Source organism: Symsagittifera roscoffensis, unplaced genomic scaffold (assembly GCF_963678635.1).
Source record: "Symsagittifera roscoffensis unplaced genomic scaffold, txSymRosc1.1 SCAFFOLD_25, whole genome shotgun sequence".
NCBI lineage: Eukaryota > Metazoa > Xenacoelomorpha > Acoela > Convolutidae > Symsagittifera > Symsagittifera roscoffensis.
The window spans coordinates 400,502-418,624 of record NW_026971149.1 but is presented as its reverse complement, the minus strand read 5'-3'; the positions used below and the strand labels follow the sequence as shown (position 1 = coordinate 418,624).

Here is an 18,123-nt window from a genome sequence, read left to right as displayed (position 1 = left end):
TGCGTAGCTTAGATAATTGCCTACCTCTATTCAGATTTTTCAATATTTGAACTGAAGCATTTTTTTTTCGTTGAATCGAAAATTTCGCGCTTTATCAAGAAAACAGGTACGATTTGCGACTCATCCCCGTGAAGTCCAGCTCACTTATTCTTGACGAAAAATCAGCCTGATATTTTTAGTTTCGGATAGGTGAGGCGAAAGTTAGAATTAGAAGTCCAGCGCGCTGTCTACTGCGGTACGAAGACGTGAAACGAGGATAATTTCTTATTGGTTTTGTGATGCGTAGCTTAGATATTTGCCTACCTCTAGTTAGATTTTTCAATATTTGAACTGAGGCATTTTTTTTCGTTGAATCGAAAATTTCGCGCTTAACAAGAAAAACAGGTACGATTTGCGACTCATCCCCGTGAAGTCCAGCTCACTTATTCTTGACGAAAAATCAGCCTGATCTTTTTAGTTTCGGATAGGTGAGGCGAAAGTTAGAATTAGAAGTCCAGCGCGCTATCTACTGCGGTACGAAGAGGTGAAATGAGGATAATTTCTTATTGGTTTTGTGATGCGTAGCTTAAATAATTGCCTACCTCTATTCAGATTTTTCAATATTTGAACTGAGGCATTTGTTTTTCGTTGAATCGAAAAATTCGCGCTTTATCAAGAAAAACAGGTACGATTTGCGACTCATCCCCGTGAAGTCCAGCTCACTTATTCTTGACTAGAAATCAGCGTAATCTTTTGAGTGTTTGATTTATGAAGCGATGGAGCCATGAATACAAATTGAGCCCGGAAGCTTCTTTTTTGTTGGATCCTTATCAATGCTAGGTATTCCGGTTCGTTTGAATTTTATAAAGATGTCCTAAGTTTTTTATATGAATGCTGATGTGCAGCGAAATAATTTTTTCGCATCTTTGGCGAGATTCGTACGCGTTTTGTCAACGAAAACCGGTACGATTTGCTACTAATCTCCGTGAAGTCCAGCTCACTTATTCTGGACAAAAATCAGCATGGTCTTTTGAGTGTTTGATCAGCGTGGTCTTTTGAGTGTTTGATTTTTTGAAGCGAAAGAGCCCTGAATACAAATTGATTCATTATGGTTTTTTTTGGTTCATTATCAATGCCAAGTAATTCGGTTCATTTTACTTTTTGTAAAGATGTCCTGAGACATTTGAAATTTATCAGGTTGCTGATGTGCATCTTCGGCGGGATCCGAACCCGACACCTCTGGATTTGAAGTCCTGCGCGCTATCCACTGCTACGAAGACGTAAAAGGAGGACGTATGTTTATTTATTAGTTTCGGATTGCGTAGTTTAGATAATTGCCTACCTCTATGTATATTTTTTAACATTTGAATTGAGGCATTTTTTGTTTGCTCGGAAATTTTGCGCTTTATCAACAAAAACTGGTCCGATTTGCGACTCATCCCCGTGAAGTCCAGCTCACTTATTCTTGACGAAAAATCAGCCTGATATTTTTAGTTTCGGTTAGGTGAGGCGAAAGTTAGAATTAGAAGTCCAGCGCGCTGTCTACTGCGGTACGAAGACGTGAAACGAGGCTAATTTCTTATTGGTTTTGTGATGCGTAGCTTAGATATTTGCCTACCTCTAGTTAGATTTTTCAATATTTGAACTGAGGCATTTTTTTGTTTGTTCGAAAATTTCGCGCTTCATCAAGAAAAACAGGTACGATTTGCGACTCATCCCCGTGAAGTCCAGCTCACTTATTCTTGACTAGAAATCAGCGTAATCTTTTGAGTGTTTGATTTATGAAGCGATGGAGCCATGAATACAAATTGAGCCCGGAAGCTTTTTTTTGTTGGATCCTTATCAATGCTAGGTATTCCAGTTAGTTTGAATTTTATAAAGATGTCCTAAGTTTTTTATATGAATGCTGATGTGCAGCGAAATAATTTTTTCGCATCTTTGGCGAGATTCGTACGCGTTTTGTCAACGAAAACCGGTACGATTTGCGACTAATCTCTGTGAAGTCCAGCTCACTTAAAATGGACGAAAAATTAGCATGGTCTTCTGAGTGTTTGAGTTACGAAACGAAAGAGCACTGAATACAAATTGAGCCCGGACGCTTGTTTTTTTTTTTTGGTTCATTATCAACACCAAGTAATTCGGTTCATTTTACTTTTTGTAAAGATGTCCTGCGACATTTGAAATTTATCAGGTTGCTGATGTGCATCTTCGGCGGGATTCGAACCCGCCACCTCTGGATTAGAAGTCCTGCGCGCTATCCACTGCTACGAAGACGTAAAAGGAGGACTTATGTTTATTTATTAGTTTCGGATTGCGTAGTTTAGATAATTGCCTACCTCTATGTATATTTTTTATTATTTGAATTGAGGCATTTTTTGTTTGTTCGGAAATTTTTCGCTTTATCAACAAAAACTGGTACGATTTGCGACTCATCCCCGTGAAGTCCAGCTCACTTATTCTTGACGAAAAATCAGCCTGATCTTTTTAGTTTCGGATAGGTGAGGCGAAAGTTAGAATTAGAAGTCCAGCGCGCTATCTACTGCGGTACGAAGAGGTGAAATGAGGATAATTTCTTATTGGTTTTGTGATGCGTAGCTTAAATAATTGCCTACCTCTATTCAGATTTTTCAATATTTGAACTGAGGCATTTGTTTTTCGTTGAATCGAAAAATTCGCGCTTTATCAAGAAAAACAGGTACGATTTGCGACTCATCCCCGTGAAGTCCAGCTCACTTATTCTTGACTAGAAATCAGCGTAATCTTTTGAGTGTTTGATTTATGAAGCGATGGAGCCATGAATACAAATTGAGCCCGGAAGCTTTTTTTTGTTGGATCCTTATCAATGCTAGGTATTCCAGTTAGTTTGAATTTTATAAAGATGTCCTAAGTTTTTTATATGAATGCTGATGTGCAGCGAAATAATTTTTTCGCATCTTTGGCGAGATTCGTACGCGTTTTGTCAACGAAAACCGGTACGATTTGCTACTAATCTCCGTGAAGTCCAGCTCACTTATTCTGGACAAAAATCAGCATAGTCTTTTGAGTGTTCGATCAGCGTGGTCTTTTGAGTGTTTGATTTTTTGAAGCGAAAGAGCCCTGAATACAAATTGATTCATTATGGTTTTTTTTGGTTCATTATCAATGCCAAGTAATTCGGTTCATTTTACTTTTTGTAAAGATGTCCTGAGACATTTGAAATTTATCAGGTTGCTGATGTGCATCTTCGGCGGGATTCGAACCCGACACCTCTGGATTTGAAGTCCTGCGCGCTATCCACTGCTACGAAGACGTAAAAGGACGACGTATCTTTATTTATTAGTTTCGGATTGCGTAGTTTAGATAATTGCCTACCTCTATGTATATTTTTTAACATTTGAATTGAGGCATTTTTTGTTTGTTCGGAAATTTTGCGCTTTATCAACAAAAACTGGTACGATTTGCGACTCATCCCCGTGAAGTCCAGCTCACTTATTCTTGACGAAAAATCAGCCTGATATTTTTAGTTTCGGATAGGTGAGGCGAAAGTTAGAATTAGAAGTCCAGCGCGCTGTCTACTGCGGTACGAAGACGTGAAACGAGGATAATTTCTTATTGGTTTTGTGATGCGTAGCTTAGATATTTGCCTACCTCTAGTTAGATTTTTCAATATTTGAACTGAGGCATTTTTTTGTTTGTTCGAAAATTTCGCGCTTCATCAAGAAAAACAGGTACGATTTGCGACTCATCCCCGTGAAGTCCAGCTCACTTATTCTTGACTAGAAATCAGCGTAATCTTTTGAGTGTTTGATTTATGAAGCGATGGAGCCATGAATACAAATTGAGCCCGGAAGCTTCTTTTTTGTTGGATCCTTATCAATGCTAGGTATTCCGGTTCGTTTGAATTTTATAAAGATGTCCTAAGTTTTTTATATGAATGCTGATGTGCAGCGAAATAATTTTTTCGCATCTTTGGCGAGATTCGTACGCGTTTTGTCAACGAAAACCGGTACGATTTGCTACTAATCTCCGTGAAGTCCAGCTCACTTATTCTGGACAAAACTCAGCATGGTCTTTTGAGTGTTTGATCAGCGTGGTCTTTTGAGTGTTTGATTTTTTGAAGCGAAAGAGCCCTGAATACAAATTGATTCATTATGGTTTTTTTTGGTTCATTATCAATGCCAAGTAATTCGGTTCATTTTACTTTTTGTAAAGATGTCCTGAGACATTTGAAATTTATCAGGTTGCTGATGTGCATCTTCGGCGGGATTCGAACCCGACACCTCTGGATTTGAAGTCCTGCGCGCTATCCACTGCTACGAAGACGTAAAAGGAGGACGTATGTTTATTTATTAGTTTCGGATTGCGTAGTTTAGATAATTGCCTACCTCTATGTATATTTTTTAACATTTGAATTGAGGCATTTTTTGTTTGTTCGGAAATTTTGCGCTTTATCAACAAAAACTGGTACGATTTGCGACTCATCCCCGTGAAGTCCAGCTCACTTATTCTTGACGAAAAATCAGCCTAATATTTTTAGTTTCGGATAGGTGAGGCGAAAGTTAGAATTAGAAGTCCAGCGCGCTGTCTACTGCGGTACGAAGACGTGAAACGAGGATAATTTCTTATTGGTTTTGTGATGCGTAGCTTAGATATTTGCCTACCTCTAGTTAGATTTTTCAATATTTGAACTGAGGCATTTTTTTGTTTGTTCGAAAATTTCGCGCTTCATCAAGAAAAACAGGTACGATTTGCGACTCATCCCCGTGAAGTCCAGCTCACTTATTCTTGACTAGAAATCAGCGTAGTCTTTTGAGTGTTTGATTTATGAAGCGATGGAGCCATGAATACAAATTGAGCCCGGAAGCTTTTTTTTGTTGGATCCTTATCAATGCTAGGTATTCCAGTTAGTTTGAATTTTATAAAGATGTCCTAAGTTTTTTATATGAATGCTGATGTGCAGCGAAATAATTTTTTCGCATCTTTGGCGAGATTCGTACGCGTTTTGTCAACGAAAACCGGTACGATTTGCGACTAATCTCTGTGAAGTCCAGCTCACTTAATATGGACGAAAAATTAGCATGGTCTTCTGAGTGTTTGAGTTACGAAACGAAAGAGCACTGAATACGAATTGAGCCCGGACGCTTGTTTTTTTTTGGTTCATTATCAACACCAAGTAATTCGGTTCATTTTACTTTTTGTAAAGATGTCCTGCGACATTTGAAATTTATCAGGTTGCTGATGTGCATCTTCGGCGGGATTCGAACCCGCCACCTCTGGATTAGAAGTCCTGCGCGCTATCCACTGCTACGAAGACGTAAAAGGAGGACTTATGTTTATTTATTAGTTTCGGATTGCGTAGTTTAGATAATTGCCTACCTCTATGTATATTTTTTATTATTTGAATTGAGGCATTTTTTGTTTGTTCGGAAATTTTGCGCTTTATCAACAAAAACTGGTACGATTTGCGACTCATCCCCGTGAAGTCCAGCTCACTTATTCTTGACGAAAAATCAGCCTGATCTTTTTAGTTTCGGATAGATGAGGCGAAAGTAAGAATTAGAAGTCCAGCGCGCTATCTACTGCGGTACGAAGACGTGAAACGAGGATAACTTTTTAATGGTTTTGTGATGCGTAGTTAGGTAATTGCCTACCTCTGTGTAGATTTTTCAATATATGAACTGAGGCATTTTTTTCGTTTGCTTGAAAATTTCGCGCTTTATCAAGAAAAACAGGTACGGTTTGCGACTCATCGCCGTGAAGTCCAGCTCACTTATTCCTAACGAGAAATCAGTGTAATCTTTTGAGTGCTTGACTTATGAAGCGTTGGAGCCATGAATACAAATTGAGCCCGGAAGCTTCTTTTTTGTTGGTTCCTTATCAATGCTAGGTTTTTCGGTTCAATTGACTTTTATAAAGATGTCTTAAGTTTTTTATATGAATGCTGACGTGCAGCGAAATAATTTTTTTGCATCTTTGGCGAGATTCGTACGCGCTTTATCAACGAAAACCGGTACGATTTGCTACTAATCTCCGTGAAGTCCAGCTCACTCTTTCTGGACAAAAATCAGCGTGGTCTTTTGAGTGTTTGATTTTTTGAAGCGAAAGAGCCCTGAAAACAAATTGATTCCTTATGGTTTTTTTGGTTCATTATCAATGGTAAGTAATTCGGTTCATTTTACTTTTTATAAAAATGTCCTGAGAAATTTGAAGTTTATCAGTTTGCTGATGTGCATCTTCGGCGGGATTCGAACCCGCGACCTCTGGATTAGAAGTCCAGCGCGCTATCCAATGCGCTACGAAGACGTAAAAGGAGGTCTAATTTTATTTATTAATTTTGGATTGCGTTGTTTAGCTAATTGTCTATCTCTATGTAGATTTTTCAATAATTGAATTGAGGCTTTTTTTAGTTTGTTCGAAAATTTCGTGCTTTATCAACAAAAACTGGTACGATTTCCGACTCATCCCCGTGAAGTGCAGCTCACTTATTCTGGACGAAAAGTCAGCAAGACCTTTTGAGTTTCGGATAGATGAGGCGAAAGTAAGAATTAGAAGTCCAGCGCTCTATCTACTGCGGTACGAAGACGTGAAACGAGGATAATTTTTTAATGGTTTTGTGATGCGTAGTTTAGGTAATTGCCTACCTTTGTGTAGATTTTTCAATATATGAACTGAGGCATTTTTTTCGTTTGTTTGAAAATATCGCGCTTTATCAAGAAAAACAGGTACGGTTTGCGACTCATCGCCGTGAAGTCCAGCTCACTTATTCCTAACGAGAAATCAGTGTAATCTTTTGAGTGCTTGATTTATGAAGCGTTGGAGCCATGAATACAAATTGAGCCCGGAAGCTTCTTTTTTGTTGGTTCCTTATCAATGCTAGGTTTTTCGGTTCATTTGACTTTTATAAAGATGTCTTAAGTTTTTTATATGAATGCTGATGTGCAGCGAAATAATTTTGTCGCATCTTTGGCGAGATTCGTACGCGCGTTATCAACGAAAACCGGTACGATTTGCTACTAATCTCCGTGAAGTCCAGCTCACTTATTCTAGACAAAAATCAGCGTGGTCTTTTGAGTGTTTGATCAGCGTGGTCTTTTGAGCGTTTGATCAGCGTGGTCTTTTGAGTGTTTGATTTTTTGAAGCGAAAGAGCCCTGAATACAAATTGATTCATTATGGTTTTTTTTGGTTCATTATCAATGGTAAGTAATTCGGTTCATTTTACTTTTTATAAAAATGTCCTGAGACATTTGAAGTTTATCAGTTTGCTGATGTGCATCTTCGGCGGGATTCGAACCCTTGATCTCTGGATTAGAAGTCCAGCGCGCTATCCACTGCGCTACGAAGACGTAAAAGAATGACTCATTTTATTTATTAATTTTGGATTGCGTTGTTTAGCTAATTGTCTATCTCTATGTAGACTTTTCAATAATTGAATTGAGGCTTTTTTTTCGTTTGTTCGAAAATTTCGTGCTTTATCAACAAAAACTGGTCTGATTTCCGACTCATCCCCGTGAAGTCCAGCTCACTTATTCTGGACGAAAAGTCAGCAAGATCTTTTGAGTTTCGGATAGATGAGGCGAAATAAGAATTAGAAGTCCAGCGCTCTATCTACTGCGGTACGAAGACGTGAAACGAGGATAAATTTTTGTTGGTTTTGTGATGCGTAGCTTAGATAATTGCCTACTTATGTGTAGATTTTTCAATATAACAACAAAGGCATTTTTTTAGTTTGTTCCAAAATTTCGCGCTTTATCAAGAAAAACAGGTACGGTTTGCGACTCATCGCCGTGAAGTCCAGCTCACTTATTCTGGACGAGAAATCAGTGTAATCTTTTGAGTGCTTGATTTATGAAGCGATGGAGCCATGAATACAAATTGAGCCCGGAAGCTTCTTTTTTGTTGGTTCCCTATCAATGCTAGGTTTTTCAGTTAAGTTTTTTATATGAATGCTGATGTGCAGCGAAATAATTTTTTCGCATTTTTGGCGAGATTCGTACGCGATTTATCAACAAAAACCGGTACGATTTGCTACTAATCTCCGTGAAGTCCAGCTCACTTATTCCGGACGAAAATCAGCGTAGTCTTTTGAGTGTTTGATTTTTTTTTTAATCGAAAGAGCCCTAATTACAAATTGATTCATTGTTGTTTTTTGGTTCATTATCAATGCCAAGTAATTCGGTTCATTTTACTTTTTATAAAAATGTCCTGAGACATGTGAATTTTATCAGTTTGCTGATGTGCATCTTCGGCGGGATTCGAACCCGCGACCTCTGGATTAGAAGTCCAGCGCGCTATCCACTGCGCTACGAAGTACGTCCACGTCTTCTGGAGGAAAAATCAGCCTGATCTTTAGAAATAGAAGTCCAGCGCGCTATCTACTGTGGTACGAAGACGTGAAACGAGGATAATTTCTTTTTGGTTTTGTGATGCGTAGCTTAGATATTTGCCTACCTCTAGGTAGATTTTTCAATATTTGAACTGAGGCATTTTTTGTTTGTTCGAAAATTTCGCGCTTTATCAAGAAAAACAGGTACGATTTGCGACTCATCCCCGTGAAGTCCAGCTCACTTATTCTTGACTAGAAATCAGCGTGGTCTTTTGAGTGTTTGGTTTACGAAGCGAAGCCCTGAATACAAATTGAGCCCAGACGCTTGTTTTTTTTGGTTGGTTATCAATGCTAAGTAATTCGGTTCATTTCACTTTTTATAAAGCTGTCCTAAGTGTCTTATATGGTTTCTGATGTGCAGCGAATTAATTTCGGGATCTTCGCCGCGCTTCGAACTCGCGACCTCTGGCGTAGAATTCCTGTGCGCTTTCCACTACGCTACGAAGATTTGAGATAGTGAGACATAATTTTTTTAATGCTTTAAGGCTGCGTAGTTCAGGTAATTACCTACCTTTATGTAGATTTTTCAATATTTGAACTGAGGCATTTTTTTCGTTTGTTCCAAAATTTCGCGCTTTATCAACAAAAACAGGTACAATTTGCGACTCATTCCGGTGAAGTCCAGCTCACTTATTCTGGACGAAAAATCAACATGGTCTTTCAAGTGTTTGGTTTACGAAGCGAAGCCCTGAATGCAAATTGAGCCCGGACGCTTGTTTTTTTTTGGTTTATTATCAATGCTAACTAATTCGGGTCATTTCACTTTTTATAAAGCTGTCCTAAGTGTCTTATATCGTTTCTGATGTGCAGCGAATTATTTTGAGGATCTTTGCCGCGCTTCGAACTCGCGACCTCTGGCTTAGAGTTCCAGCGCGCTTTCCACTACGCTACGAAGATTTGAGATAGTCAGACATAAATTTTTTTATTGCTTTAAGCCTGCGTAGTTTAGGTAATTGCCTACCTCTATGCAGGTTTTCCAAAATTTGAACTGAGGCATTTTTTTCGTTTGTTTGAAAGTTTCGAGCTTTATCAACAAAAACTGGTAAGATTTGCGAGTCTTTCCAGTGAATGAAGTCCAGCTCTTTTATTCTGGACGAAAAATCAGCAAGATCTTTTGAGTTTCGGATAGATGAGGCGAAAGTTAGAATTAGAAGTCCAGCGCGCTATCTACTGCGGTACGAAGACGTGAAACGAGAATAATTTCTTAATGTTTTTGTGATGCGTAGCTTAGATAATTGCCTACCTCTATGTAGATTTTTCGATATTTGAACTGAGGCATTTTTTTCGTTTGTTCGAAAGTTTCGAGCTTTATCAACAAAAACTGGTAAGCTTTGCGACTCTTTCCCGTGAATGAAGTCCAGCTCTCTTATTCTGGACGAAAAATCAGCAAGATCTTTTGAGTTTCGGATAGATGAGGCGAAAGTTAGATTTAGAAGTCCAGCGCTATCTACTGCGTTACGAAGACCTGAAACGAGGATAATTTCTTATTGGTTTTGTGATGCGTAGCTTAGATAATTGTCTACCTCTATGTAGATTTTTCAATATTTGAACTGAGGCATTTTTTTCGTTATTTTGAGTTTCTGATAGATGAGGCGAAAGTTACAATTAGAAGTCCAGCGCTATCTACTGCGGTACGAAGACGTGAAACGAGGATAAATTCTTAATGGTTTTGTGATGCGTAGTTTAGGTAATTGCCTACCTCTATGCAGGTTTTCCAAAATTTGAACTGAGGCATTTTTTTCGTTTGTTTGAAAGTTTCGAGCTTTATCAACAAAAACTGGTAAGATTTGCGAGTCTTTCCCGTGAATGAAGTCCAGCTCTTTTATTCTGGACGAAAAATCAGCAAGATCTTTTGAGTTTCGGATAGATGAGGCGAAAGTTAGAATTAGAAGTCCAGCGCGCTATCTACTGCGGTACGAAGACGTGAAACGAGAATAATTTCTTAATGGTTTTGTGATGCGTAGCTTAGATAATTGCCTACCTCTATGTAGATTTTTCGATATTTGAACTGAGGCATTTTTTTCGTTTGTTCGAAAGTTTCGAGCTTTATCAACAAAAACTGGTAAGCTTTGCGACTCTTTCCCGTGAATGAAGTCCAGCTCTCTTATTCTGGACGAAAAATCAGCAAGATCTTTTGAGTTTCGGATAGATGAGGCGAAAGTTAGATTTAGAAGTCCAGCGCGCTATCTACTGCGGTACGAAGACGTGAAACGAGGATAATTTTTCAATGGTTTTGTGATGCGCAGCTTAGATAATTGCCTACCTCTATGTAGATTTTTCGATATTTGAACTGAGGCATTTTTTTTGTTTGTTCGAAAGTTTCGCGCTTTATCAACAAAATTTGGTACGATTTGCGAATCTTTCCTGTGAATGAAGTCCAGCTCACTTATTCTGGACGAAAAATCAGCGTGGTCTTTTGAGTGTTTGTTTTGCGAAACGAAGCCCTGAATACAAATTGAGCCCGGACGCTTGTTTTTTTTTTGGTTCATTATCAATGCTAAGTAATTCGGCTCATTTCACTTTTTATAAAGCTGTTCTAAGTGTCTTATATGGTTTCTGATGTGCAGCGAATTAATTGTTGGATGTTTGCCGCGCTTTGAACTTGCGACCGCTGGCGAAGAATTCCAGCGCGCTTTCCACTACGCTACGAAGAATTGAGATAGTCAGATATAATTTTTTTATTGCTTTAAGGCTGCGTAGTTTAGGTAATTGCTTACCTCTATATAGATTTTCCAAAATTTGAACTGAGGCATTTTTTTCGTTTGTTCGAAAGTTTCGCGCTTTATCAACAAAAAACTGGTACGATTTGCGACTCTTTCCTGTGAATGAAGTCCAGCTCATTTATTCTGGACGGAAAATTAGCAAGATCTTTTGAGTTTCGGATAGATGAGGCGAAAGTTAGAATTAGAAGTCCAGAGCGCTATCTACTGCGGTACGAAGACGTGAAACGAGGATAAATTCTTAATGGTTTTGTGATGCGTAGCTTAGATAATTGCCTACCTCTATGTAGATTTTTCAATATTTGAACTGAGGCATTTTTTCGTTCGTTTGAAAGTTTCTCGATTTATCAACAAAAACAGGTCTGATTTGCGACTCATCCCCGTGAAGTCCAGCTCACTTATTCGGGACGAAAAATCAGCGTGATCTTTTGAGTTTCTGATAGATGAGGCGAAAGTTACAATTAGAAGTCCAGCGCTATCTACTGCGTTACGAAGACCTGAAACGAGGATAATTTCTTATTGGTTTTGTGATGCGTAGCTTAGATAATTGTCTACCTCTATATAGATTTTTCAATATTTGAACTGAGGCATTTTTTTTCGTTATTTTGAGTTTCTGATAGATGAGGCGAAAGTTACAATTAGAAGTCCAGCGCTATCTACTGCGGTACGAAGACGTGAAACGAGGATAATTTCTCAATGGTTTTGTGATGCGTAGCTTAGATAATTGCCTACCTCTATGTAGATTTTTCAATATTTGAACTGAGGCATTTGTTTTTCGTTTGTTTGAAAGTTTCGCGATTTATCAACAAAAACAGGTTAGATTTGCGACTCATCCCTGTGAAGTCCAGCTCACTTATTCGGGACGAAAAATCAGCGTGATCTTTTGAGTTTCTGATAGATGAGGCGAAAGTTACAATTAGAAGTCCAGCGCTATCTACTGCGTTACGAAGACCTGAAACGAGGATAATTTCTTATTGGTTTTGTGATGCGTAGCTTAGATAATTGTCTACCTCTATGTAGATTTTTCAATATTTGAACTGAGGCATTTTTTTTTCGTTATTTTGAGTTTCTGATAGATGAGGCGAAAGTTACAATTAGAAGTCCAGCGCTATCTACTGCGGTACGAAGACGTGAAACGAGGATAATTTCTCAATGGTTTTGTGATGCGTAGCTTAGATAATTGCCTACCTCTATGTAGATTTTTCAATATTTGAACTGAGGCATTTTTTTTTCGTTTGTTTGAAAGTTTCGCGATTTATCAACAAAAACAGGTTAGATTTGCGACTCATCCCTGTGAAGTCCAGCTCACTTATTCGGGACGAAAAATCAGCGTGATCTTTTGCGTTTCGGTTATATGAGGCGAAAGTTAAATTAAAAGTCCAGCGCGCTATCTACTGCGGTACGAAGACGTGAAACGAGGATAATTTTTTATTGGTTTTGTGATGCGTAGTTTAGATAACTGCCTACCTCTGTGTAGATTTTTCAATATATGAACTGAGTCATTTTTTTTTTGTTTGTTCGAAAATTTCGCGCTTTATCAAGAAAACAGGTACGATTTGCGACTCATCCCTGTGAAGTCCAGCTCACTTATTCTGGACGAAAAATTAGCAAGATCTTTTGAGTTTCGGACAGATGAGGTGAAAGTTAGATTTAGAAGTCCAGCGCGCTATCTACTGCCGTACGAAGACCTGAAACGAGGATAATTTCTTATTGGTTTTCTGATGCGTAGCTTAGATAATTGCCCACCTCTATGTAGATTTTTCAATATTTGAACTAAGGCATTTTTTTTCGTTTGAACTATTTGTACTGAGGCATCTAATGCGGTACGAAGACGTGAAACGAGGATAATTTATTTTTGGTTTTGTGATACGTAGCTTAGATAATTGCCTACCTCTATGTAGATTTTTCAATATTTGAACTGAGGCATTTTTTTTCGTTTGTTCGAAAGTTTCGCGATTTTTCAACAAAAACAGGTACAATTTGCTACTCATCCCCGTGGAAGTCCAGCTCACTTATTCGGGACGAAAAATCAGCGTGATCTTTTCAGTTTCGGATAGATGAGGCGAAAGTTAGAATTAGAAGTCCCGCGCGCTATCTACTGCGGTGCGAAGACGTGAAACGAGGATAATTTATTATTAGTTTTGTGATGCGTAGCTTATATAATTGCCTACCTCTATGTAGGTTTTTCAATACTTGAACTGAGGCATTTTTTTCGTTTGTTCGAAAGTTTCGCGATTTTTCAACAAAAACAGTTACAATTTGCGACTCATCCCCGTGGAAGTCCAGCTCACTTATTCGGGACGAAAAATCAGCCTGATCTTCTGCGTTTCGGATAGAAGAGGCGAAAGTTACAATTAGAAGTCCAGCGCTATCTACTGCGTTACGAAGACCTGAAACGAGGATAATTTCTTATTGGTTTTGTGATGCGTAGCTTAGATAATTGTCTACCTCTATGTAGATTTTTCAATATTTGAACTGAGGCATTTTTTTCGTTATTTTGAGTTTCTGATAGATGAGGCGAAAGTTACAATTAGAAGTCCAGCGCTATCTACTGCGGTACGAAGACGTGAAAGGAGGATAATTTCTCAATGGTTTTGTGATGCGTAGCTTAGATAATTGCCTACCTCTATGTAGATTTTTCAATATTTGAACTGAGGCATTTTTTTTTCGTTTGTTTGAAAGTTTCGCGATTTATCAACAAAAACAGGTTAGATTTGCGACTCATCCCTGTGAAGTCCAGCTCACTTATTCGGGACGAAAAATCAGCGTGATCTTTTGCGTTTCGGTTATATGAGGCGAAAGTTAGAATTAAAAGTCCAGCGCGCTATCTACTGCGGTACGAAGACGTGAAACGAGGATAATTTTTTATTGGTTTTGTGATGCGTAGTTTAGATAACTGCCTACCTCTGTGTAGATTTTTCAATATATGAACTGAGTCATTTTTTTTTGTTTGTTCGAAAATTTCGCGCTTTATCAAGAAAACAGGTACGATTTGCGACTCATCCCTGTGAAGTCCAGCTCACTTATTCTGGACGAAAAATTAGCAAGATCTTTTGAGTTTCGGACAGATGAGGCGAAAGTTAGATTTAGAAGTCCAGCGCGCTATCTACTGCCGTACGAAGACCTGAAACGAGGATAAATTCTTATTGGTTTTCTGATGCGTAGCTTAGATAATTGCCCACCTCTATGTAGATTTTTCAATATTTGAACTAAGGCATTTTTTTTCGTTTGAACTATTTGTACTGAGGCATCTAATGCGGTACGAAGACGTGAAACGAGGATAATTTATTTTTGGTTTTGTGATACGTAGCTTAGATAATTGCCTACCTCTATGTAGATTTTTCAATATTTGAACTGAGGCATTTTTTTTCGTTTGTTCGAAAGTTTCGCGATTTTTCAACAAAAACAGGTACAATTTGCTACTCATCCCCGTGGAAGTCCAGCTCACTTATTCGGGACGAAAAATCAGCGTGATCTTTTCAGTTTCGGATAGATGAGGCGAAAGTTAGAATTAGAAGTCCCGCGCGCTATCTACTGCGGTGCGAAGACGTGAAACGAGGATAATTTATTATTAGTTTTGTGATGCGTAGCTTATATAATTGCCTACCTCTATGTAGGTTTTTCAATACTTGAACTGAGGCATTTTTTTTCGTTTGTTCGAAAGTTTCGCGATTTTTCAACAAAAACAGTTACAATTTGCGACTCATCCCCGTGGAAGTCCAGCTCACTTATTCGGGACGAAAAATCAGCCTGATCTTCTGCGTTTCGGATAGAAGAGGCGAAAGTTACAATTAGAAGTCCAGCGCTATCTACTGCGTTACGAAGACCTGAACTGAGGATAATTTCTTATTGGTTTTGTGATGCGTAGCTTAGATAATTGTCTACCTCTATGTAGATTTTTCAATATTTGAACTGAGGCATTTTTTTCGTTATTTTGAGTTTCTGATAGATGAGGCGAAAGTTACAATTAGAAGTCCAGCGCTATCTACTGCGGTACGAAGACGTGAAACGAGGATAATTTCTCAATGGTTTTGTGATGCGTAGCTTAGATAATTGCCTACCTCTATGTAGATTTTTCAATATTTGAACTGAGGCATTTTTTTTTCGTTTGTTTGAAAGTTTCGCGATTTATCAACAAAAACAGGTTAGATTTGCGACTCATCCCTGTGAAGTCCAGCTCACTTATTCGGGACGAAAAATCAGCGTGATCTTTTGCGTTTCGGTTATATGAGGCGAAAGTTAGAATTAAAAGTCCAGCGCGCTATCTACTGCGGTACGAAGACGTGAAACGAGGATAATTTTTTATTGGTTTTGTGATGCGTAGTTTAGATAACTGCCTACCTCTGTGTAGATTTTTCAATATATGAACTGAGTCATTTTTTTTTGTTTGTTCGAAAATTTCGCGCTTTATCAAGAAAACAGGTACGATTTGCGACTCATCCCTGTGAAGTCCAGCTCACTTATTCTGGACGAAAAATTAGCAAGATCTTTTGAGTTTCGGACAGATGAGGCGAAAGTTAGATTTAGAAGTCCAGCGCGCTATCTACTGCCGTACGAAGACCTGAAACGAGGATAAATTCTTATTGGTTTTCTGATGCGTAGCTTAGATAATTGCCCACCTCTATGTAGATTTTTCAATATTTGAACTAAGGCATTTTTTTTCGTTTGAACTATTTGTACTGAGGCATCTAATGCGGTACGAAGACGTGAAACGAGGATAATTTATTTTTGGTTTTGTGATACGTAGCTTAGATAATTGCCTACCTCTATGTAGATTTTTCAATATTTGAACTGAGGCATTTTTTTTCGTTTGTTCGAAAGTTTCGCGATTTTTCAACAAAAACAGGTACAATTTGCTACTCATCCCCGTGGAAGTCCAGCTCACTTATTCGGGACGAAAAATCAGCGTGATCTTTTCAGTTTCGGATAGATGAGGCGAAAGTTAGAATTAGAAGTCCCGCGCGCTATCTACTGCGGTGCGAAGACGTGAAACGAGGATAATTTATTATTAGTTTTGTGATGCGTAGCTTATATAATTGCCTACCTCTATGTAGGTTTTTCAATACTTGAACTGAGGCATTTTTTTCGTTTGTTCGAAAGTTTCGCGATTTTTCAACAAAAACAGTTACAATTTGCGACTCATCCCCGTGGAAGTCCAGCTCACTTATTCGGGACGAAAAATCAGCCTGATCTTCTGCGTTTCGGATAGAAGAGGCGAAAGTTAGAATTAGAAGTCCAGCGCGCTATCTACTGCGGTGCGAAGACGTGAAACGAGGATAATTTATTATTAGTTTTGTGATGCGTAGCTTAGATAATTGCCTACCTCTATGTAGTTTTTTCAATATTTGAACTGAGGCATTTTTTTCGTTCGTTCGAAAGTTTCGCGATTTATAAACAAAAACAGGTACGATTTGCGACTCATCCCCCTGAAGTCCAGCTCACTTATTCGGGACAAAAATCAGCGTGCTCTTTTGAGTTTCGGATAGATGAGGCGAAAGTTAGAATTAGAAGTCCAGCGCGCTATCTACTGCGGTACGAAGACGTGAAACGAGGATAATTTCTCAATGGTTTTGTGATGCGTAGCTTAGATAATTGTCTACCTCTATGTAGATTTTTCAATATTTGAACTGAGGCATTTTTTTCGTTATTTTGAGTTTCTGATAGATGAGGCGAAAGTTACAATTAGAAGTCCAGCGCTATCTACTGCGGTACGAAGACGTGAAACGAGGATAATTTCTCAATGGTTTTGTGATGCGTAGCTTAGATAATTGTCTACCTCTATGTAGATTTTTCAATATTTGAACTGAGGCATTTTTTTCGTTATTTTGAGTTTCTGATAGATGAGGCGAAAGTTACAATTAGAAGTCCAGCGCTATCTACTGCGGTACGAAGACGTGAAACGAGGATAATTTCTCAATGGTTTTGTGATGCGTAGCTTAGATAATTGCCTACCTCTATGTAGATTTTTCAATATTTGAACTGAGGCATTTTTTTCGTTTGTTTGAAAGTTTCGCGATTTATCAACAAAAACAGGTTAGATTTGCGACTCATCCCTGTGAAGTCCAGCTCACTTATTCGGGACGAAAAATCAGCGTGATCTTTTGCGTTTCGGTTATATGAGGCGAAAGTTAGAATTAAAAGTCCAGCGCGCTATCTACTGCGGTACGAAGACGTGAAATGAGGATAATTTTTTATTGGTTTTGTGATGCGTAGTTTAGATAACTGCCTACCTCTGTGTAGATTTTTCAATATATGAACTGAGTCATTTTTTTTTTGTTTGTTCGAAAATTTCGCGCTTTATCAAGAAAACAGGTACGATTTGCGACTCATCCCTGTGAAGTCCAGCTCACTTATTCTGGACGAAAAATTAGCAAGATCTTTTGAGTTTCGGACAGATGAGGCGAAAGTTAGATTTAGAAGTCCAGCGCGCTATCTACTGCCGTACGAAGACCTGAAACGAGGATAATTTCTTCTTGGTTTTCTGATGCGTAGCTTAGATAATTGCCCACCTCTATGTAGATTTTTCAATATTTGAACTAAGGCATTTTTTTTCGTTTGAACTATTTGTACTGAGGCATCTAATGCGGTAAGAAGACGTGAAACGAGGATAATTTATTTTTGGTTTTGTGATACGTAGCTTAGATAATTGCCTACCTCTATGTAGATTTTTCAATATTTGAACTGAGGCATTTTTTTTCGTTTGTTCGAAAGTTTCGCGATTTTTCAACAAAAACAGGTACAATTTGCTACTCATCCCCGTGGAAGTCCAGCTCACTTATTCGGGACGAAAAATCAGCGTGATCTTTTCAGTTTCGGATAGATGAGGCGAAAGTTAGAATTAGAAGTCCCGCGCGCTATCTACTGCGGTGCGAAGACGTGAAACGAGGATAATTTATTATTAGTTTTGTGATGCGTAGCTTATATAATTGCCTACCTCTGTAGGTTTTTCAATACTTGAACTGAGGCATTTTTTTCGTTTGTTCGAAAGTTTCGCGATTTTTCAACAAAAACAGTTACAATTTGCGACTCATCCCCGTGGAAGTCCAGCTCACTTATTCGGG

At 38.4% G+C, this 18,123-nt stretch overlaps 1 protein-coding gene and 3 non-coding genes across 5 annotated transcripts in view; 1 reads left to right on the top strand and 3 right to left on the bottom strand.

Moving 5' to 3' along the window:
- The window catches only part of LOC134856176 (uncharacterized), a 177,368-nt gene that overhangs the window by 39,866 nt on the left and 119,379 nt on the right, over positions 1-18,123 (top strand). The window lies entirely within an intron of this gene.
- Trnar-ucu (transfer RNA arginine (anticodon UCU)) lies at positions 6,189-6,261 on the bottom strand. The gene has a single exon. It is a non-coding gene; the product is annotated as a tRNA-Arg (tRNA).
- Positions 7,230-7,302, bottom strand: Trnar-ucu (transfer RNA arginine (anticodon UCU)). The gene has a single exon. It is a non-coding gene; the product is annotated as a tRNA-Arg (tRNA).
- Trnar-ucu (transfer RNA arginine (anticodon UCU)) lies at positions 8,197-8,270 on the bottom strand. The gene has a single exon. It is a non-coding gene; the product is annotated as a tRNA-Arg (tRNA).